A 20675-nucleotide genomic window follows, 5' to 3' on the forward strand; every position below is an offset into this window, starting at 1 on the left:
ACTCATTTTTGTCACTTCAAATTAGACAACATTGTTAAGCCAGTTTTGCATGTAGTGTCAGTGAACCAAAAATCCTATTTCTAGTGAATTTCTGTTGAATTTTGTGCAATATTAATAAACTTGATTTCAGATAAAATTGACTTTCTCTTCCCCACCTATGTCCCTTCGTCATCAAAACCCCATAATTATTACAACAGAAGTCAGTCACAGTACTTTTGTGCTCATAGTTATAGATGAAATTCCAAATCAATGCTCCATTTCAGAAAGGTAAAAATTCATAATATTTTGTTTTAGCAGTGTCTTGAACCAGTCCACTCAGCAGCATTCCTCTGTTTTTGCAAAAGTCACACTGTGGAACACCATTCTCGTCTCAGCTTACCAGGCTAAAATGAAAAGTTTAAAATTCTCATTAATTTTTTCCATGCTCTTCTATTGAAAACAGGAAACATATTTTGGAAGTCCTTTGGATTGCTTGGAAAACAATTACAAGGTCTTAGAGTCTCCAGTAATCTGCCATAATAATTCCAACACAGTCATCTTCTTCCTAAGAAGCAGGAAAATTCATAAGAATTATACCATTTCAATAGGAAGGTATCACTAAATACATAAAAAGCATGTGTATGGGGCAAGTTTGTTCTTCTCTTTGATTCTATGAGCAACGGCAGACTGCCCATTGCCGAAGCTATCATGCAGCCCTGTGTGCCACAGCTGGCCCTGTCCCACATGGGCATTCCTCCCCAACCCAGGACTGTGGGTGAACTGACTCCTGTGGAGATGCAAATCTTGCAAGCATTGCATGTTAATGAAGCAGCCTGAGAAGGTCATTTGGCTAAAAAAAGAGTTAGGAGCAGGCAATGGGGTATTCACCTGATTCTCCACATGATGAAAATTATGTATTTTCCCTTGAGAATTTAGTCACCCTTCCAATTTACAAGGTGACAACAAGTACAAGATATTAAATCCATTTCCTTCACCTTTGTCCCTTCTTCCATATAGACTCTCACTAATGTCATTTGGTATCAATATTTGCTTCAGATGAAGTCAGTATGAAGTTTTTAGTGGACTTCATAGCTCTCCCTGCAGTTTGAGTGCTCTCAGCTATAACAAAATCGTGCAAATCGGTGTAAGTGCTTTGTCAACAACCATTCATTCAGCTTCCTGAAATGTTTTAGCCATTTCTAAATTTATCATTTATTACAGCTCCTGGACACTCAGTATATAAAACTTCTAAGAAAACTATTTTCTGGAATCTAGTTAAAAGTTTTCTTCATGAGTTATGTTTAACACTAATAAAAGGAAATATTTTTTCTGGGTATATCCAAGCTAAAGAGATCTGAAATCTGTCTGTCGCCTTTCTAATATACACTCCTTTGCACATAAATATGTATTTGCAAATGCAAGTCCCTCAGGCCTCTGTGCACAACTTTACCATTTGGCAATAGAAATAAAAAGAGAGCAATATGAAAACAGAAAAAAAAAATCCTGTATCATGTGACATTCACTAAACATTTTTCCTAACTCACTGCCTGTCTCAGTAATCAGCTCACCATCAAATCTTGAGGAAACATCTAAGGTGAAATAGTGTATATTACAGAAGACCAAAATATTGTCTTTAGTAGGCTGATTATGGGAATAAAACTGAAATGGGTGTGTTATTTTCTTGGAAGGAGGAGGTCTAGACCCTACCATATAATTGAATTGCTTTACAAACTGAAACCCAGATCTTACGTCTCTATAATACGGGGATACAAAAAACCTGGGTTGAGATTTACACCTACATCCTGTGACTAGAGCTTTAAATAAATAAATAAATAAATAAAACATTTCGAAAATGCATTTATTTATTTTGAGACTTAACATATTATTTATATTTCAAAGGAGATTAGAGCTTAAGTGACTTGTTTTAATTTCAACAGAAACCTGCTGCACTTTGAGTACCAAATTCTGACTTTTTATTAATGCTTATATGGTAGTTTTTGAAAATAATTCTATTTATCTGTAGTCATTGGGCTATTTTCCACAAATATAATGTCGTAAACTGTTTGTAAGGACTACAGAGAGGCATTTTGAGAACTGTTGTCTGCCTAAGTGCACCTGCATTCCCAAAGCTCCAGTTAGCATCTTTGCAGACTAACCATCACTTTGTGCACAAAGCACCTTTATCCAGCAAATGTGGTGAAGTGAAACTGTGGAAACAAAACGGTGGCCATTACTCTTCTGAGAAAGTGATTAAGGATCAATATGAAAGGACTGTCTTGAAGCTGTGCTTGCTGCCACTTCTTAATACTCATTGATCTTGAGTTACTACCTACCATGGAGAAATCCTCCCTTGAATTGCAAAGCTCTGACAGGAATTCAGGACTCTATGAAAGACAGTGCACAAATTAGCATGCCGAGTTGCCACTAGGTTAAAAGATAACTTAGGTTAAACAAATATGACGAATGTGCATGTCTCCCTGTTAAGACAAGCAGGTATACGTAACTATGAGACTTAGCATGCATGCAAGAAAGCAGTGATGAAGAGTGACAGCTGAACAGAACCTGAGTGCTTTCTGTGTGTGGATGTTAAATATTTCCTTTTTCTAAATTAAGCCATCTGTCATTTCCTCTACTTATCTATTAATTGGTGCTTACAAGCCCTCATGCTGTACATTCAAGGAAAGATCTCCAGAGTAAATGTAATGAGATAAGAACCTGAAGTGCACAGCAGGCAATGCTGAGTTCAGTAATACAGAGTAATGGCCCAACCCATGGTCAATGGTCCTATTAAATTCTGTTTCTATTGGTTTCAATTTAGAAAAGCATGAAAATGCAGACCTAAATCTGTTTACCTTAAATTATCTTTGGCTTTGCTGATTGCAATGAGACTTCAATGGATGCTTAGATTTACGTATGCATTTATATCCTCTACGGAATAAGATTTTCCTGAAAGGGACTGTTAGTCTCATACTATACAGAAACAGCTTTTGAGATACCAGAATCCATAATCCTGATCCATCCTCCTTTACTACAAATTATGCTGATTTACAGAAGACTTAATCCTAGAGTAAGGGATGTTTCTGTGTGAGTTTCTTTGTAGCTGGTGAACTGTGAACTGCTAAGATTAAGAAGTCTTGAGCTCTTCTTTTGCCTGTGAGGGTGGTTTGGCTGCTGGAACATGCAAGTGACTGCTTTTATTAATAGATCTGCTTTTACATTAATCAGTGTTTAGTCAACAAGGGGTTGTATATCAACTCCTGGCTGTGGTCACACTGGAAAGACATGTCTGCTTCCCCAAATTAGTATTCCATCTGTGGCACAGCTACTTTGAATCAGTTATTCATGGGTAGATGCTGTTCTCAAAAGGAGTATTGTTACTGAACATGAAACCTGGGGCCTGCCACCACTAATCACAGATTTCCATTGACTTCACTGAATATTGGAAAATGACCTTACATGCAAAAAGGCTAAGCTTGAGGACTTTAGAACAGTCTGTCATTTTGCATCCTTCATAGTTTCTCCTTCTGATAAATAAAGGTGAAGGGATTGGTGATGCATGGTTTCTTCTGCTCCACTCAGAATGAAGATCAGTGGGGCTGTACCTACACTACTGATTTCATCTGAACAGTTTTAAAGCAACTCCTACCCCTCACTGCTCATGCCCTGTTGTCCTCTCTGCTTTGGTTCTGAGATGTAGTTTTGGTGTGCATAAACAATGCATCCTACACACTGGAGCTGTGCTCCAGTGCTTGAGGGAACGTTAGGGCCTGAGCTCACAAGCCTGTACACCCACAAGGTCCCCAAAGGCATACCTAGTGTGTTTGTGTCCACAAACAATTCTTAACTATCAACAGCTCCCAAGACATCCTGACACACTTTGTGTCTTCCGTAAGAGGATAAAGAGCATGTACACCTTCCTGTTAGTCCTTAACATCAAGCCCTCACTCCTTTGAGATTCTGCTGCTCCAGACTCCTCCATCTGTCCTTCTGATTTGAAATCCTCATCCTTTACCTTCTATGCTGAACCACATGGTGAACTCCTTGTTTCTTTTACCACCTTCTAAAATTATCCCTTTTCCCTACTTCTCTTTCTTGCACTTGTGACATCCATGGCACCTCCAGTATCTCGGAAAACTAATACAGTATAGCCTGGATCTTCCGGGAAGTAAATTTGAATAAATTTGTGCAGTGAGAGACACTCCAGAAAACAGTATAACTCTGTGGTAGTATTGGGAGGTTGCTTCTCCTGAGCACCAGTAGATAAAATAAGACTGGTGAGCAGTGCACCATTACAGTCAAGAACATGAAGGCTGCATTCTTGAAGATACAACTTTGCACCATTCTTTTTGGCTAAAACAGCAGACATGCCTGCTATGGGGAGATTGAAGATGATAGCTTTGGGTGGGAGCACAGCACAAAGCCTCCCACTCATCTGTATGCCTGGGCACCAGGACCACTGTGCAGGGCGGTCTGGAGGAGAGAATGCTCTCCAGTGTGTCTTCTCTTTCTGGCTCTGTCTCACTACTGCTACAGGGCACATCTAGGGATACCTCTTAGGCTGGCTGCACCACAGCTGCCTTCAACAGTCCCATGAACCAGAGTCCAAACCAGGTAAATGAATTACTGTTTTATGCAGATCTTTGGGTTTGAAGGACAGGCAGTGCATGGGGCTTCTAGTGGAGTCTAAGTTTGAGCTCAGAGCTGTGGTGAAAAAACTGTTTATAATTTGCCTGCTCAAAAGGATTACTGTGCTTTTTCACAGCACAAAAATACACATTTAGAACCATAAAATTCCCCCAAGGCTGTGAGCTTTGAGAGAAATCTTGGTGTAACTATATTAGAAACTGCCTGCTTTTGATATCTGCCCAGATAGCTCAACCCTGGCACCTGCAATATCTCATGACAATATAACTCTCTCACCTTTCCAGATAAAGGTCTTGTCTAGTGGCTCCTTCCCTCTCCTAGCAGAGCAGGTTAAGGGCTGATGACATGACACCACATACAGTAAAACTGCAGACCCCCTCCTGTCCCACAAACACCCAGAGAAATTAGCAGTTTCGGAGGGTTTCTCCTGTTTCAAGCTGCTGAGCAGATAGAGGGACACAAACAGCACTCTGTTGTGGTGATGTCCTTTCCTCTCTCCACAAGCACATACCATCAGAAAGCCCCAGGGTCACTTGCCTTTAGTCTGTGGATGACTGTGGGCAGAAATCACGCAGTCTGTCTACTGAGGCTTCCTCACCCATTCCTGTGCCTTCACGGATCTTGCCTGGAACTGAAAAGTCATGGTAGCAGGGCTCAAAGAGAAGAGGAGGGGAGAGGAGTGTGGGAGGACAGGGAAGCTGTGGTTTAAAGGCGCCCAAACACACCTAGTCCTCAGTCTACCTCTATCCAGGGTGGCAGAGCCTAAGGAACAGCAGGATCTTCAGAGAAGGCAGAAATGGAAACTTTCTGTGAATGGCCCTTTAGCCTTCATGTTGGGACAACAGTGAGATGTATTAAAGAGAAAGAAGCTTGGCTCATTGCTGAGGGAAACTGCAGGAAGCTTTGCTGGTGGCTCTGTGGGCCCATGCCACTCTCTTGCCTATCCTCTCAGGTCAGTGCAGGACAGGAGAAGAAAGATAGTGGCTTTGGGGCCTCTGTTGCTCACTGCAGACCTTCAAATGGTGTGGCTGCTCCATTAGATAGCCCATGCTGGTCAGATTGTTTTGATGTCAGTCTCCAGTATGTCCTGTTTGTACTGTTTGGCTACATTACTTTCCATAAGTCTTTCCTCTGGACTTCTTCCCCAGTTCTTTTCCCCTTATGATTTTCATATCTGTAACTATTGCTTCTTTCAGTTCATAAGTTATGGGCATGTTCCCTCTCTTTCCATCCTGTTTCTCCCCTTTAATAAAGCGTTCCTATTGGCTTCAAGATTTTTGCAGTAAACATCTGCAGTGGTAGTCACAGACTCTCAGCTTCAAAGGTGCTAGAAGTCCAAATTTTCAGCCTCTGGGCATATATCTTCCTGTGCAATGTGGGGTTGGTTCTCTGGTCCCTGCAGAATCTGTCAGTCTCTGGTGCAGCCTTGCTGGTGCCACACAATCTGCTCACCAGCTCCTTTCTCCAGCAGCTCAGCAGCTGAAGTAGGGCCCAGAGAAACCCTGGGCTCTCCTGTAGCTGGAGCTGTGGATGTGTCCATCTGCTCTGAGCAGCTGCATCCTGCTATAGGACTCTGCCTTGCCAGAGGTGTCACTTCTGCTGCTTCCAGCTCTTTAAATGGTAATCAGTTCATAACTTCTAATTACACTATGCCAACAATGTGTGTGTAACTGCTGGAAAAAAAAATTTCCAGAGGGTAATATGTCTTATTATTCTTTGGATTTGTATATATTAAATGCCTCTCTCATTCCTAGATTTATTGCTGTCATATTTAGTACTAAAATTACTTACTCAGTATTAGAGCAATGTATTTTTACAACATTCAAAAATAACAGGGTACCAGACTTAGAAGATATCGATCTAAATGCAATATATTCCAGTGATTCAGTTCTTTAAATGTGCCTATTGTAATAGGACTGAATTTGGGCTGTGATGGGCTTAGGGAAAGGATGGAGGTTATATCAATGTATAGTTAAAAGTCTTGTAGCTGAGGGGTTGATTTGACCTGTGAAGATGAAGATATATTTCCTTGCTGTACTACAGTTTACAAGTGTGAACTGAGACAAATCAATGTAAAATGCCATTGACTTGAGTGGGCTAAGTTAGGAGGGCTAATTCTGGAAAAAGGACTTCAGCATTTTAAGCATGAGCAGCCAGACACATTGCTCCAATTCCACCTATTTGTACCTATTCTGAGGGTTCTCATCCATCCCTTTTCCCTTGAAATCTCATCTTAACCTGCTGTTAAGACACTTTCTCTTCCTTTTTGCAGGAATGTTTAGATGCTGGGAAAAAGGCCTTAAGAAGCAGGATGTTTTCAAAATAGAAACCTTAGTGCTGACCTCCACGGCACAGATCAATAGCTGTTGGAAACTCAGCTTGCTGCCATATTTTGCTAAATTAGCCTTCTCCACAGGTTTTCACAAAGTTTCCAAAAGTGACAAAAGGAGGATAATGTACTAAGCAAATCTTGTTTTATTTCTCTTACCGTATTCACCTGTCTGTTCCAATGCTCTTCTACGGAGTACACTAAGTGATATTATCTTGGACTTTTTTGGAAACCAGCCTCAAAGAAAAAAGATTGCAGGTCTGGCACAAGGAAATGTTTGTAATGCTGTTAGTGATTACTTCTTGTGAGACTGTTCCCTGAAAGAGGTGACTCAGACCTTGTGTTGGCTGTAGTTTTGGGACAAGATGTGAATTATAATTTATTTTGAGGTAACCTGAATTCATGAACATGAGAAGGCTCTGTCTGTCAAGGCAACACACACACACACACACTCACACTCAGGTGTTGGTCTTCCAGAGATCAAGTAGTCTCTTTAACTTTCTTGACTCAGGCTTTGTGCCCCACACAGCCCATCAGGGAGGGCTTCCTCCCTCTCTAAAACATTCTGCCTTTCTCTGAGGTTTTGGAGAGAGGTACTCATTCTGTGTTGGATGCAGTGAAGGTATATCAGCTAAGTAAACATATTTTGATACTGTGTCTCAGTATGAAGTCCTCTGTGAAGGCTGTAGTTTCTTTTTCAAAGTGAGATCTGCCATACCTCCCTTTTCTGTGCATCTTTTGATCACAAATTAGGGAAAGTTTGGCAAAATACTCTAAGCAACTTCGGCAGTTTTGTAGCTTGAGGGGACTCTGCACACATCCAGACACCTAAAAGTTTTAATTAAACATTTAATTTAATTCCATGTAGCCTGTCCATCCCTACAGGCAGCACAGTAAATAAAAAGGCACTGTGGATGACACTGTTTGTTTCAAGCAGCTGTGAAATGAGTCCACTGTGTATAACACTAAACAATGCAAATGACCAGAACTGAGTATTACTGTTAAATGAGTTGTGTGGTTCCAAGCATCCTGTGAGCTGTAGTGGTTTTATCACACTTTTTTCTTCCTTCATTTTTTCCACTTGTGTCTTACTGTGTAACCTGAGTCCTGTGTGTGGTTTGGCACTCTCTAGAACAGGTTGCTGTACCAGTTTGGATCGTAGTTATCATGGTAGAACTGGAGTTCTAATTTTGAGACCCCATGTCATTGCAGTAGTGCAAATTAATAGACCAGTAATACTTTCATCCTGCTCCCACTCACATTGCTTTCCTCCCTAAAGCAGAAATAGGCATGAGCTAAATGTCTTTATCATTTGGACAAACAATAAATTCACAATGTAGTAGAATTACAAGCTATTTCCAGAAATAAAGCAATTAATTTCATTTATGCTCTTTTATAATTTTTTTAAGGTGTATGAGCACATGGGGCTGGTGAAATCAGAAAGTGATGCTGGGGATAAGACAGACTGTTTCATTTTGTTTTATTTTCGAATATTTAGAGGTTCTCTGGAGATTCCTAGTTCATGCTTTTATTGTGCATCACTCTGAGTGTAAAATGAGAGCACTGGGGAAGTAAAGTGAGTCTTAGAGGCAGCTAAATATTTGAATGCCTTCTTCCCTTCACTGATCTACCTTATCCTGATGGATAAGTCCCTCTGCCCAGCTCTTCCCCAGGGAAGAACCACCCCACAGCCCCTGGTAAAGCCTGGGGGCACGAATGAGGATGCAGACAGTCCTGCTGGTCATAGGCTAGAAGACAAAGAGTGAGGCAAACAGATGTTTGACTGGAGAAGAGTTCATACAAAATGACCTTCCCACATAATTGGATATAAATATTTCACTAGCTGGTTTTATCCCTCCAGGCTATACCTCTAGGAATCAAACAACTCCTCCATTTTTCAAAGATGGGTATACATGTGGACACATCATGCACAAGTCCAATATTTTCCTAATTTGATGATTAGTAACCAAGGATGCATGCAACACGGAGTTGATGTGTGTGTGATGCTGTGCTTTATGCACAAAGATATAGTATCAGTTTTTCTGGAAATGCTTAGGCTTTTTCTTCCTTTTTCACATTTCATGAGATTGCTAGTACTCATCAGCCTCACATGATTAGCCCAACAACAGGCTATTTATTACCTGCCAAAACAAAACAAAAATATTACATTGGTATTCTTACAGGTATTCTGGACATTGGTGTGCAAAAGCTTGTACTTCTTTGGGACTCCTTATTTCTCATTGTCCTGGTTCTGTCTGGAATAGAGTTAATTTTCTTTCTAGCAGCTCTGGTTTGGGTTTAGTGTGAGAAGAATGTTGATCATACATTTCTGTTTCCATTGTTGCCACGTAGTCATGGACTTTTCATCTCCCCATACTCTATCAGGTGCACAGGAAGTTGTGAGGGAGCAAAGCCAGGACAACTGACCCAAACTGGCCAAAGGGCTATTCCTTACCATATAATGTCATGCTTGGTATATAAACTCGACTTGGCCAGGGGTCAAATACCACTGCTTGGGAATGAATGGGTAATCAGTGCCATGGGTGATGAGCAGTTGCATTGTGCATCACTTGTTTTGTATATTCTATTATCATCATCATCATCATCAATCATCATCATCATTATCTTCTCTAGCTTCACTGTCCTATTAAGCTATTCTTATCTCAACCCATGAGTTGTTGGGGTTTTTTTGGTGGTTTTTGTTTTTCTGATTGTCTCCTCCATCCCACTTGTGGTGGAGCAAGGAGTGAACAAGTGACTGTGTGGTCCTAGTTGTCGGCTGGGGTTAAACCATGGCACTCAAGTTTTCCATGTTTAGATTTTGCTCATGGAGATGATTATTGAAATTGGCTCCAAAAAGCTAGCAGGAGATTAGCTTAATATATGAATGGCTTTGTTCAATGAAAATCAATTCACTAATTTTTTAATTAATTTTCTTTAGTGCTTCCAACCAATTGGAGTGAGTCCTTTACCACACTGATTTAATCAGAGTACTATATTACAAATGCCATATTTAATTAACAAAGAAGCATTAGTATTGATATCTGGCAAACTGTTACAATACTTCATTATAGTTATAAATCTACATACAGTCCTAAAAAAAGAAGAAGTCAGTAATCAGTATGATGGTGCAGCAATCTGCGTTGTATATCTTCTCTTATAAATATGTAATTCAGTTAAATGATAATTTGAATTAATTTATGGTTTCAAGTTCTCAGATGTCATAGATTAATGAGAAACTGCAGCAGTTGGCAGCAACAGAAAATTTGCTGATGATATGTCGACGATGAATATAATTCTGTATTGAAAATACTGTGAAAAGAGAAATGCAAACATGCTTCTTTTAAATTAAGTTCACCATATCATAGTGACGAAGATTTAAACTAAACAGTATTACTAACCATAGTTCAGAAATAATTGATACTTGTATTAGAAAATACATTATATGAAGTAAATAAAAAAGAAAGAACACTTGCTATATCTTTTGGTCAGATGAAAGCCAACTGGTTCTTTCACAAAGGAAAAAAATGGAAGTCCAAGTTGTGATAAATGCCTGCTGCAGGACTATTCTACTTCACTATCCCTGAAATCACTAGCATTGTCTCTTGTAGTGAAATATAAATTAATTTTGCTAAATTGCTTTGTTTGTTTGTTTTTCTGGGAACTACATGAGGAATCAAGATGAGTCAGAAAACACAGTTCAAATACTATGATGTTAGTAAGAATAAAATTAATTTCTGAATATAGGCCATATTTAACCACTTAGATGATTTTTTAAAAATATGTCTGGGATCTGAGATGTGTTTTAGGAATAATATGCAGAATATTTTTTTCTACTGTGCAGAACATTAGACTTTTAAAACTATTTCGTTCCTTCTGTAACCAAGAAAAAATCACCTTTCTCAATACTATCTGTAAAAAAGGAACATAGTCCATGTATTGTGTTAGAAAAATAATCAAAGAAGGCCTTTTATCTGCTTCTGGCTTGTTCTGAATTCTCATAATCACACTCAGCAGCATTCTATTTTTCTCTCCTCTTAGCAGCTGAGGGCTTTTCCAGTTAAAACAGGCAAGTTAAATTTATAAGCAAGGAAAAAAGTAAAAAAAGAAAAAAAAACACAACCAAAGAAACACTCCAACTAACTTTTGCGATCTCCACAACTATTCATGTCCATAAAATTAAATAGACAGAAAAGTGCTTGCAGATTTAAGGCCTAAAAATGCACTTGGCTAAATTCTATTCACCCTTTCCAGATTTCACTGAACTCCTGCTGAGATTTACTTCAGTACTGAGTAAAGACTTGGATTTGGCCCTTGTCATGCAATCTTTTTTATGTCAGAATACAAAGTGCATTGTGAATAGCTACTCGCAAATAATCAGAATGCAAAAGCCAGAATAGGACTTCATTACAGCATTTGTTTTCTTAAAAGAAGAAGCTGAGCATATTCCTACAGAACCGATAAAACTGAAGGTTTTACCTTCCAAGCTCTCAGTTCAGGCACAGGTTAGGACTCAGAATAAATGTAGTGTTAATGAATAAAACTCGTATTATCAACAAGAAATTAATTATGTAATATTTTTGCAAGTGTATTTCTTGGGACTTTTTATTGTTCAGTCAAACCATAATGAAAATAATTTTATTTCCGTTTTCTCATTTTTCCTGGTAACAGAACACAGACCTGATGCCAGGTGTTCTTGGTCTAAGCCAAGCATGCCGCGCTTGTAACTTCAAGGCAGGCTGGTCGTGCAGCATCCCAAACAGAGAGTGCAGGCTCTGCACCACAGCTCAGTCCCATATCCAAGTCCATGTAAAGTACAAGAGTTTTCTATTACAGTCTGTTCAACCAGAAAGTGCTGCTCTTTAGAATCATAACATATGTTCTCTTGTTTACTTCAAAATAAATATACCCAAAGCTTGACTGAACCAGTGGCTCCTAGGAGAACACTTGACTGATTCATGAAATGCAGCAGCTGATTCCAGAACGGATGTTGCTGTTCTCTGGAGTACAGCTGTCACTTAGTAGTGTTTGCCTTTCACTCTTCATAACTTCTTGACATGAAGTAAATTTCTGACAGGCAGAGGTTGGACTTGAAGAGAAAAAAAAAAGACTGAGAAAGATGAAAGAACTATAGAAGTGGCCTACTAATTCTTGGTATGATAGCTGAGCTTTATTATTGCTTATTAGCAAGCAAGAAAACAATTGCTTTATCTCATTGGGGTCCTGTAATTCTCCTGAGATGGAGCCAATTACAGATGAAACTGTATTGCTGAGTTTATATGCTAAAAGAGTCCAGTTTAATGTTTCATCTAATTAAATTCTAGCAGTATAAAAGAACAGCACTGCTCCCTAGAGATAAGGGTGGCTACATATTTCTAATATCCGTGTATACCATGCACCACTGACTTTAAGACAAGGCTTGAAGTAACTGGGTAGAATTTCTGATAAAGCTGTCTTCTATCCAGATATTCAAGAAACCTTCCCTATCTCTTTCATCAAATTGTCTCACCTCTCTTGTCATAACCCTCACCATTCCACTCTCAGTAAAGAAGAAAGACAGGTTCTGATTGACAGAATTATAATAGATAATTCTTTGAAATTAGGTCAATAACCTATATAGAGCAAATGTCCCACAAACATTCTCCAGATGACACAAATCACATGGACAAGAGAGGCATCAAATGTAATCCAGGTGTTGGGCAGTCTTTCTTGAGACATCTTGTGAGAGATTTACAGCTGATCCCCTAAAGGACATTGTGTTGTCCTGTCTCATGCATGGCTCTCCATCCACCTGTGGGAAGAACTGGGAATGCTGAACCAGATTTTGCTGAAGAATACCCAGATGAGTTACATGTATTAGGATGAAATGGCAAGTATCGGAGCCTAGCTTTGTGGTAAAGGAGGAACTAACGCTGTTGACAGATCCAGAGTCACAGTCTTGAATGCTCCCCTGCTCACACCAGTTCTCTCTTGCAAAATCCTGCACTTTCAAGCCTTGCACTGACTGCAGTATGTTCAGGCAATGCTTCCACTGGGATTATGAGTAATATCTATAAAGATGTCATCCTTGGAATTGTACTGAAGTTAGAGCAACCCAAACCTCTGTTCATATGTTTGAAAGTGAGGACAAGCATCAGTTCTAAATACATAAACCTGGAATGTGAGGTTTGCCGTGTGTTTGTGGTAGTTTGTGGCATACTGCTTATCTATATATTCATATATCTATAGAGTTCTAGCTATGACTTACATTTTATAGGTACATAACTCTAGAGATAAACAGTGTGTCACAAAATCATATAAATATGTGTGAAACAACACCTAGATACTACAGTTTTATTCTGGTGTTGTTTTTCCACAAATTAGCAGCACAGTCTTTACCTCTGCTCTTGATGTGATCTGACAGAGTGAGAAGAGCTGTTCACAAACCATTCAGATATTCACAGATATGTCTCACAAGTGTACTTGAAAGAATGTGCTATACTCAACACCATGCACTTGCACCTGTCAGCCATGAGATGAAAGCAAACCTGAAGGCTGCCAATATCTTTATGTACAATTATTTGCCCAGCCACTGTGATATGTTGTTCTGCTGTCTTGTATCTTCTTCATCTGCAGCAAACAGGTCTTGAAACCAATATTTTCATAAAAACAGAGCATCCAGAAAAGGTTACGTACTCATGCAGGCTGACTGAAGCATGAGTTTGTTTGCCACAGTTTATTGTGGAACACAGAGAGGGACCACTTGAATCTCAAGTAAAAATAGCAGTATTAGAAGGTGATTTAAGTCTTAGAATCTTTTTCTTTGATGTTCTGGTTTCTAAATTTCATGAAATATAAACAGAAAGAACTTGCTGCTTTTTATGGTTCATCAAGTGAGATGTTGATTGACTGACTGGGGTGAAGTTGGAGGCGATGCCAATTTACTTGTTCAGGTGTTTTCAGCCAGTATGTTTAAGTTCAGTGTTACTGCTGTGTTGTTCAAAGGATCCATTCTGACAAGGCACCACTTGTTGAAGGAAGGAACGACAGCAAGAAAGTTTCATTAGAAAGGAAAATTTAAAATTTTATTTTAAGATAATGCTCTCTGTCAAACTTGGCTTTTCAGTCCCTGAAAATCCAGATACCACCATATTTCTAGTGTTCAAGTACAACATTCCAGAAATAGAATCACATCCAAAGCCCATACTTCCATAGCTGAAGCCCTCTGTAATAAATTGTTCTCTCAAAAATTGCTAGCAAACCTTTCCAAACTATAGCTGTCCCAATAAAGAGTGTCATGAGAAGGATGTAAGTATATGAGAACCAAACACCAGTCCTGGAGTCAGTCTTGCCAGAAATTCTGTCTTGGATTCAGTGCCAGCTTAATACATAATGTTGCCCTTTTGTTGGACCTCAGCTTCCACATCTGAAAACTGAATGCAGTAAGTCTTGCTGCATTTTCCATAGTGTTTAATGAGATCAATTAACTAAAATGTGAACAATGCCTAGAGAGGTGGGACTGGGACTAAATTTTCTTGCTGGAGTTATGGTGCACATCTTGGTCTCGTGTCAAGGTAGCAGCTTCTGAGTGCTATGGCAAAGCTCGTGCCATGGGGCCCTTTCTAGAACTCCTTCTGGTGCCACTTCCACCCTAGGTATGACTGGAGAGACCTAAATCCAGGCAATAGGCCCCAGAAGTTCCTCATAAATGTAGATTTGCAAATTATTCCCTGTACCAATGCAATATCCAACTGTATTTACCTCAGAGAAATGCAGAGAGTCTCCTGTCTTCTTCACTCCTTGGCACATTTTTGCCTTCCTGAGAAACTTAATGCAACCATTGCCACTGTGCCCTAGTTTTCAGTACTGCATATTCCACTGTGCCCACTAATGCATTGTAGCTGAAAACAGATATACCTGTGAAACAGAAGGATAAATTCTGTCACAAAGCATACAACATATAATTGCAATGCAAAGATTATATCACCATGAAATGGCAAAGAATAAATAAAAACATTGTCAAGTCACACTTTACTTTGTATTTATTTGAATGATGTGTAAAATATTGAAATAACAAACCTTGTGAAGTAATACTGAGAAATTGGACAGCTGTTTTTCTCTGAGAGCTTCTTTCCTGCAACACTACTAAAAATTTAATTGTAATAGAATTTTTTCCTACAAGGATCAGAATAGACCAAGTGAGAGGAATTAATAAAAGCTCAGTTCAAAAGAGCTTGAAAGGGTATTGGAAATCTTTGATAGAAATCCAGCATCTGTGGTGTAGATACTTTTAAAAAAATGAGATGGGAATTTTTACTGTAACCAATGAACAAATTATTGCTTGACCCTTTGACCATAGTGTTTGGTGACACAATACAATATTTTATTTCATGTGTTATCTACAAGTGGCTCATTTGAGGGATTTAATCTCATAAAGCTGCATTGTAGAAAATTGTTATAATTTATTTTGTGTATCCTAAATAACTGTGTATACATGAGAATGTAAATATATTTCTAGTCTGAATCACACATAACTAATAATGAGCCATTTTCTGTTCTCTGATGTTGCTTGGATTGATTGTCTCAAAATGTTTTGTCTGCCTGGTTATTTTGGTGGACAATGCCAATTTGTTGAAATAAAAAACCTGCAGGAATATATACATTTCAATAATTTTCTTATGTGGAAAAGTTTATCAGGTTCAGGATGGACCATTTGCAAACAAACAGAAAAGGGTAAAAAGACTGCAAGTCTTTGCTAAACCTGGGATGCGTGAGATTGTAAGGGTCTAATCTGAGTCAGACAGGGCAGAATGGAAATAAATCACCTACATTTTATTGAGCATGTGCTAAACACATAGGTCTTAGCCAGTCATAACTAGTCCTCATTGCTGAAGCTCTCACTATTTGTATGAGTTATGAAATATTAATTGAAACAACTGAGAGGGGTCAACTATCATGATTGTAGGAAGTAATGTTGCAACACTGTAGCGTAGCAAAGCCCAATGTGAGACGTGAAGTGAGAGAAAGGTGGTTTTATTAAAAAAAAAAAATCAGTTTTACTCAGTCACACTCTTGTTCCACATATTCACAAGCTGCAAGATATGTATGCCCAGGTCATCTGTTCAGCACACAGTCACCATATTGTATCCAAGGTCCTGTCCAAGTTTTCTTGAAGTTGTTTGGAGGACAAGGGAGTCAACCTGTTGAATCCTCCTCCTCCCTTATCCTGGGTACTTCCTAGCTTGGAAACCCTTGCCAATACTGGGTTGCTCTGTTTGACCTTTTAGAAGTGGACAGTATTTTTTCCTATCTCTCTTGTCCAAGCTCCGTGAATCATCAGGATTTGTACACTGCTTTTTGTCTGCTTGTGTGGGTCTCTTGTGGCTCCTACTCTGTCCACTGTCTTCCCACTATCATCTCTAAACACACTGAGTCTTTGCTTTAGTCTGCTTGTGGGCTGCCTTTATTTTAGGATGCCACTTTCAGTCTGTCCTTTGTTGCCTTGGTGCTGAGTGCCCTGAGATGATGCACAAAAGTGAGTTGGCATCTTGGTGACCACTAATATACTTGCCATCAGCACATGCCATTCCCATGACCATTATCCTGGGAGTTGTTCCTTCCAGTGCTTCCACCAGATATTCCCATTCATTCTCCATTCGAGTGATCTAAACATTTCTATGACACACGATACTTTTGTCCAGCATGAAAGGTGCTCAAGCCACACCTTTCATTGCTATAAGGTGGAGACCAATGGGCTGTAGTCAGGCTACTTACTCTGGAGCTCAAACTCAATGTAGCTATCAGCTGTGGCATTCAAATTCAGAATAATAAGTGATTCAAATGAAGAGAAAGAAAAAATCAGTATTCAGATGCCCGACCTTCCCCAGTTGCCTATCTTAAGGATTTCCTCATTCTGATTCAACCAATGGTATCACAGTCCAGAGGGACAGCAGGTAGTAGGAATTAAACACGACTGGGGTGAAGTAATAAACCGGTCTTTTTTGCCCTATCTCTAACCATACAGCTGACATAGATTTTTTGGCGATCATCCTGAGTTATGTCTTTGACTTGGACAAACTCTAGTCTGATGTCATCAGGATTATTTGGTTGTATATATTGGTTTGTAATGTACTAAAGCACCCTGAAGTATCAGGCAAGGGCAGTGCTTGCAGTGCTTGTTCCTGCTATTTGCCAGTAGATGTTCTTTTGCAGTTTCATCATAACCATGGGATGGTGTTCATGTGACCAATGGAGAAATTCACAGATTATGTAGAAACAGACATTTTAAAACACTAATTTGTAGCAATCCTAAAATAAACGTTTAAACCAGAATGTGAATGAATCATGTGCTACAGGTGCCTGTTTGTCTCAACTGAGTATGAATGGAAAGGTGGATGTATAATTCAGCTATAGCCATCTCTGTGGGAGCTGACTCTCACCTGCAAGTGGTAGTGTTTCTAATATTTCCCTTTTAAAAATAACATTAATGTGGAAAGACCAGATTTTGCAAGTATCATTCAGAGAGGGACATTTAATATTCCTGGGTCCGTCTTTTACCTTCAGGCATCCTTTAAGAGTGTCTTTGCAAAGAGAAGGGAAGTGAAGGGGGACAGAACATGCTCTTATAAATATAACATTCATAAGAAATCAGGCACAAACTTATTAGCATAATCATTTGAGCACACTTGCTTTGTGCTGTAAACATTAAATTGCTCAGAAGTTTTATGTACCAGAAAATAACAGCTACAAAAAGAGAAGCATTGTTTCTTTTTCATATGATATTCTATTTTTCCTCAGAGAGAAATGGACATCCCCCACCTGCGTTTTTGGTAAAATATAAAGCAACAGCTTTCTTTATTTAATTACAACTGTAATTTGTATAACTAGTGATGTCAGGCCAGTTCTGGGAAGGGGTTTTGTTGAAGGGAACTGTGCTTGTTCTTATATCTGATTACTCTGGATGTGTCTGAAGTACCATAAGAAAAGACACGCTGGCTGGATCCCACTACTTTTGCTCATGCTGAGGTGATCCCTTGAATGGTGACATTGAAATACATGTGTCTGCTTGGGAAGTAAAAGGCTCTTTGGCATGAGTCACAGTTTCACAATTCAGACTGAGAATTCGGTTTGTTAAGTTGATTAATCACCTTCCTTAAGCATTAAATTAAACCTGCACACTTATCTCTGGGTAAGGACACTATCATAATTGCCTCACAATAGGAAAGCCTTTGGGATGTAACAGTGATTCAGACTAAAGCTACTTTCCATCCTCTTTTGTCTGCTCTTGAGAGGCAATTTGTTGCAAACCTGCATCCAAGTGTGTTTTTCTTTTCCCCACCTTGGTTAGTACACTGCTGCTAGTCCACTGAAATTCTGAAGCCAAGTCTCCAAGTTCCATAGTCACCTCCCTTAAGAGGGAAAAGGTTTGGATGTATCTTCTCTGCTTGTGTCTGAGGAATGATGTACTGGCATTACCAGCATTACAAAAGGTAGAGGTGTAGGATTTCAGAGGTAGCATTAAAAAAACAAAGCGAATGAAAATACATTTAGAAAAGCAAGGGATATAAAGTCCTAGTAGTATTAGACACTCATATTTCTGCAAAAATCAATTCCTGCCACAGAGGTTTTCCTACCGCTGAGATAATGGAGCCTGCTGTGATAGCCGACTTTTGACACTAATTTGCATTTCATTGCTGTTATACATTGCCAAGCTATTCCATTTGCCAAGATTTTGCTTGCTATGAAACCAATGCGCTGACTTCCTGTGCCAATTGCATCTCTGTCTCCTGTGCAACATAGCAATAAGGGATGGATAATGTAAAGTCACCATTATTTTATGAGTAAGTGCATTCCTAGGCATTTGGTATGAAAAAGATTTAGGACAGGATATGTACTGTAGCTATGATACAGTAACTAAGATGATGAACTAACATAGTTTACATCTTTATTCTGGAAAAAAAACTTACTTAAGCCATTTCCTTTCCTTAGCTAAGAAAATCCTCCAGTGTCTTATGAATGGATTACCACATGCTTAACATTTCAGGGGGAATGCAGAAATTAGGCTGTGAATCAGTAGTCTCCATGTAGAGATTTATTTCAGAGTTTGTAATTAAACACCAAGGAAGATTTTTGATGACTGCTCATCATACTTTAATCAATCTGGACATGCATATTCTTAGATACAGTTAGGGTTTAATTAAGGAACCAAGCACTCTATAGAAAGTGTACTTTGGCCTAAATGGTTTTCTTTTGAGATTAAAAAGCAGATCTCTACGTATAGTGATAGTGCTGCCGTGTATGGGATTAACTCCCACTTACCTATGATAAAGGATGAAGATTTCAAATTGTTCATCTGTTGTGTTTCCAAGGCAAAGATTCTGTTTGGGACTGCAGGACTGGTACTTTATTATTAGCACTGCTCTGTTTAAAAAGGCTTTGACATTGAACTGTGATAGCTTCCGAACAGTGCAATTTGGTTGGACAGATATACTGGCAGGAAATTGAATAAAACACATCAGTGTATTTCATAAAGCCACTGAAGCAAGATTTCTGTGCTGGTGATTCACTTTAGCCTGGATGTACAGAAAATATAGTTATCCAATTTATAGTTGTATAACTAAATTCATAAACAAACTGATCTTGAGGGCTCTGACAGCTGAATTAGGAAGAAAGTATAAATTTGTTTAACAACTTACTAAGAAATGAATTCTTTGGGGAACTCTCTTCAGCTCTCTTTGATCTGCTGCCAGAAAGAATTCCTCTTTCTTGCTCTTTCCAGGCTTTCCATGGCACCGCAGCTGCTGTGGTGCCACTCCATGTGGTGGGCAGCCCAGGGTCACCTCACTGTTCGCATTCATTTCGATGGCGTGGGCAGTGGACCTTTACTCTCCTTATACAGTCCTTTCCTGGGACTGCTTGGTATGGAAAGAAGCACTGATCAGCTGCTTCTGTATAGGCATGAACTTTGTATATATAAGAGGCACACAGTGCTGAGATGCTGGCCCTGGCCTTCTCCACCTCACGATGCAGGAAGAAACAAGATCAGGAAGCAAATTTTCTAGATGAGGAAAAGGAGAACTTAGTCAGTTGGTCCCCAAAAGAACTGGATTATCCACTTGTGGTTGAGGCCCCTCATGTTGTTAAACGCATCCTCCTCCATGTGTAAAGTGAAGTAAATTATTTGGACTTGTTTCTCTTGCCAACATTAGAAACGACTGCACATTTGAAATCAAGTCATTCTCACATAGTCCACCCAAAGGAGACAAAACGATTTGTAGTCAGGATTAGGTATTCAAACTTTGCTGTGCTAGCTGAGTTCCATGTTTCCTCTAGTCTGGGCTTGTCTGCAGCTTTTCCCAGCAGTAGATGTTTCAGAGGAAGCAATGGTTACCGTCCTCCAGGAAAACAGCTAAATGTGGACCAGAGGCATAACAGAAAAGCTTGTGCTGGTTTTGTTCGTATTGTATCCAAAAGGGCAGGAGTCTTGCTAATATCCATGCCTTGTCCTGCAGCTTGTACCACAACTTCCATACGCAGAATGCAAACTAGATCCTTTCCTCTCAGATTAGCCCCAAACCAATCTGGTTTTATAGCCTTTCCCTGTGCCTTTTCCAGCCTCATCAAACAAAAATAAGGTTTTGCAGAGTGTGAAAAGATTAAATCAAATGAGACCAGGAGATTCACCATTCACCTAACTAAAACCCATTTGCATCATCCAAGTAGCACACCAGGAAGAAGTCTTAAT

General features: G+C 39.3%; 1 protein-coding gene across 2 annotated transcripts in view; it reads left to right on the plus strand.

Moving 5' to 3' along the window:
• The window catches only part of CALCR (calcitonin receptor), a 163532-nt gene that overhangs the window by 46618 nt on the left and 96239 nt on the right, over positions 1 to 20675 (plus strand). The window lies entirely within an intron of this gene.

The sequence above is a fragment of the Streptopelia decaocto genome, assembly GCF_964273445.1.
Source record: "Streptopelia decaocto genome assembly, chromosome: 2".
NCBI classification, from domain to species: Eukaryota; Metazoa; Chordata; class Aves; order Columbiformes; family Columbidae; genus Streptopelia; species Streptopelia decaocto.